We start from the raw sequence: 4283 nt of genomic DNA, 5'->3' as shown, positions 1-4283 counted from the left end.
TACTCGCTTTTTTTTAAATAAAATGCAGAATGCAGTGTTAATATGAATGTGATGCAAAACTGCAGGTTCAATATAATAAAATAAAATAAAACTCAAAAGCAAATAAAACTAAATAAAAATGAAAAATGAACGATCATACCATGGTGGGTTGTCTCCCACCTAGCTCTTTTAGTTAAAGTCCTTAAGTTGGACATTTGATGAGCTTCCTGTCATAGTGGCTTATGCTTGTACTGATCCAAGAATCCCCACCAATATTTGTATCTCCAGTAACCTCCGGGGTCCCAGACTAAGCACGTAAAGCCCTTACGAAGCTTCAAATAGATTCTTAGGCTCCCGGGGTGACAAATGTCAGAGCAGATTCCAGGATCCCAAATCTTGCTTTTACACCTGTTTTTGTCTCGATCTGCATTTTTCCAGCCGGGTGAAAGGTGATCTGAATTCTCACAGCAGCGACCAAACAGCTTCCTAGACCCATTCAGTTGAGCTTTATACCAACCTTTGCGTTTAAACTTAAAGCTTCCAACCATGATGAACCTTGCAGGACAATTCGTACCACTGACCATCTTCCTCTTACTCTTGATGCCACAAAGAGCTCTAAGTTGACCATCCGTCTCCAGTAGCCCATATTCAAGTGGGATTAGAAAGCTATGGGATATGAATTTTACCCACTTGAATGTTGTGAAGGATGATGGCAACTTAGGGGGAGGTATCTTTAATGAAATTGCAAGCTCCACTCCCTTGTGCTCTTCTCTGATAATTACCACCTCTTTGCAAACTTCTTCAATTTCAACCTCTTCCTCTTGGTAGCTCTCTTTCAATTCAATCTCCTTTTCATTGCTTTCCAAGGATATGGGAGGTTGTGCTTCTTCTTCTTGAATCTCCATCTCTTGATCAACCTCTTCCAAGTCTTCAACTGTGATATGCCTTGGAGGTTGTACACCCTCTTCAGCATCAATTTCAACCGTCTTGGAAGGAGGCTCGATGTCTTGACTTTCCCATGGAGGTTCTGCATCTCCTAAGTCTTCAACCACTTCTTCTTCTTCTTGAACAATGACAGCTTCTTCTACTTGTTCTAGTACGAATTCATTGTCTGTCTTGTTTACTGGGGTTTTTGGTATCTCCTTCATGCTACGCTCTTCACTAGACTGTCCATATGGGGCTGTGGCTGATCCTTGTGTATATAAGCGTCTAAAATCCCATTGAATTAATACTTGCCCCAGTTGTTGAGTGGTTGCCTGAAATCGATCCATTGTTTCCTTGAGACAATCCTTTGCCTCTTGATGCACTCGATTTTCATAAATAGGATCATAATGCTCTTGGATTGATGGATATGGAGATGGTGAATATTGAAGTGGTGGTTCTTGTGAGTAATTGGGTTGGAATTGGGGTGGTTCTATATATGGTTCATATGATTCATAAGGTGGTTGGTATGGTGGTTGAGGGTTAGGGTCATATGGAGGTGAATGGCGGGAAGGGGCTTGTGAGTGTGGTGAGTTGAGGTTGTGTTGAAAGGATGATCTCTATGCATAGGGTGGGGCTTGTTGGTAGCTACAAGATGGTCCACCATATCTATCAGCTTGGGATGCATTGTAGCCTGGTCTTTGTCCATGATATCCAGGATGGTGTTGTTCCCTAAAGGGTCGATTAGATCCTCTTGGCTCCATCCATCCTTGATTGGTCTGACCTTGATGCATATTCCTGCTGTGGTTTCTATTTCCTTCAACAAAGTTAGAACCAAACTCAAAGCGAGAGGGGTGAGAATTCATAGTAGTTAGAGAAATAAAGGGAAAAAAAAGAAAACAAATAAACAAGTAAAAGAAAAATATTTTTTTTTAATATTTACAATAACCAATAATAAGGCACACGTTTGCAATTCCCCGGCAACGGCGCCATTTTGAAGTTAGGATTTTTGCCAGTAAAGAATGCCATAAAAATAGTCGCGTTGTAGATATAGTCTCTAAACCGACAAAAATCCCTTTGTACAAACGTTTTGGTTGTCACAAGTAACAAACCCCTTTAAAATTGATAACCGAGTATTAGACCTCGGGTCGTCTTCTCAAGGAATTGCAGGGAGGTATGTTCTTATTATTGGCTATGGAGATTGTAAATTGGGGGTTTTTAAAGTATGAGATAAAAAGCAACAATAGTAAATAGCAGAGGAAATAAAATAATAGCAATAAAAATAAACTCTTGGCAAGGTATTAAGAAATGGAGGTCCTATCCTAGTTATCCTTATCAATTGTGATGAGAATTGAATTTTTCCCCACCTTATTAACCTCTAACTATGGAGGTAAGTTAAGTGGCAAATTAATTCCAATTTTTAATCAACAATGAGTTTGATAACTCAAGAGTTACCAATGTCTCAATCAAAGCCAAAAAGAAAATGGTAAATTTACTGAATAAAAATTGTCTTCAGATGGGAAGCAGTAATCATGTAAATAAAAGAAAGCAATCATGAATGGAAGTACCTCAAATAACATTAATTAAGAAAATTATATGTAACATGGAAGAGTTCATAAATTAAATAAAAATAAAGAACCTGGGATTGAGAGTCACTCCTAAAACTAAGAGAAGTCCTAATCCTAATCCTAAGAGAGAGAGGAGAGAACCTTTCTCAAAACTAAATCTAAATCATGGAAAAGTAAATTATGAAAAGCCCTCTATGAATGGATGCGTTTCTCCACTTTATAACCTCTGGTCTATGCTTTCTGGACTTGGATTTGGGCCAAAAAGGGCTTTAGAACTCGCTGGGGCGTGTTCTGTAATTTTCTTGTGCGTGGCCTCTGTCACGCGTCCGCGTGGGTCACGCGGTCGCGTCATTCGGAGCTTTACCTTGCCACGCGGTCGCGTCAGTCATGCGACCGCGTCATGTGCGTTCTGCTTAAGGCGTGCAGTCGCGTCAGTCATGCGGCCGCGTCGCTGAATCTTCGCTTCTGGTACGCGATCGCGTCGTCCATGCGATCGCGTGAACACCAGTTTCCTTAAAGCTCCGTTTTGCTTTCTCCTTCCATTTTTGTATGTTTCCTTTTCCATCCTCTAAGTCATTCCGCCTTAGAAAATCCGAAACTACTCAACATACTAATCACGGCATCGAATGGAAATAAAGGTAATTAAAATAATTAATTTTTAAAGCTTAGGAAACAAGTTTTTCATAATAAGACATAATAAGGAAGGGAAAGTAAAACCATGCAATTAATGTGAATAAGTAGGTGAAGGATTATATAAATCACTCAAATTAAGCACAAAAGAACTCACGAAATATGGGTTTATCAACGTGCTAAAAGCTAGGGTGTTACACTAATTATAATAATAATTTATTTTAATATAAATAAATAATTTTAAAGAAGTATTTAAAATAATATTTATAATCTTCTTTTAAAACATAGTTTATAAAATCTTATTTTAAAACTTTTATTGATTACTTTTTAAATCACAAACCTTTTAATATTCTATTTTAACTTTAATATTTTATAAAATTATGTTTGAACCCCCACTTATTTTCATATTTACAAAAACAACCCCGATCTTTTACAAAATACATATTTTTACCCCCTGAAAAATACAATTTAATTACTAATCTTTCTCTTATATCAAAACCGAAACACTTAGCCCTTTCCTTTCAAAATATTACTTTTATTTTAATCCGTTCTCGAGTTTCTTGGTTACCGATTCTTCTTAATTTTTAATTTAATCCCTTGACCATCAAATTTCACTAAATTTATACTTTATTTTCAACGACATTCCAGTCCAAAATTCACCAAAACACCCCAGTTGGCCGTTCATATATAGCCGAACCAACAAATCACAATCAACAACAATAATTCAACCAAATTAACTCATTAAAATCCAAATAATAATCAACTAAATCAACATTTACTTATCAAGTTCACATTTAATTATTATAAAGTTACCAGACCCTACTTCCATACGAAACAAAAACAACAAAAGCTCTAGAGAAACTTTCTGACCGAGTAGCTGAAGAAGAAAACGTCAGAAATCACTTGTACCTCCTAGAATTCCAATTTTCCGAACTTAAAAGGAAGGGGAGCTATATCACTGGTGTACATAATTGTGATCACAATTTTCACAACTCTGCACAACTAACCCAGCAAGTGCACTGGGTCGTCCAAGTAATACCTTACGTGAGTAAGGGTCGATCCCACGGAGATTGACGGCTTGAAGCAAGCTATGGTCATCTTGTAAATCTCAGTCAGGTAGATTCAAATGGTTATGAGGATTTGATAATTAAAAGATAAATAAAATGGAAAATAACATAGAGATGC

Source organism: Arachis hypogaea, chromosome 4, assembly GCF_003086295.3.
Source record: "Arachis hypogaea cultivar Tifrunner chromosome 4, arahy.Tifrunner.gnm2.J5K5, whole genome shotgun sequence".
NCBI lineage: Eukaryota > Viridiplantae > Streptophyta > Magnoliopsida > Fabales > Fabaceae > Arachis > Arachis hypogaea.
Note: the sequence above shows the minus strand (reverse complement) of the source record.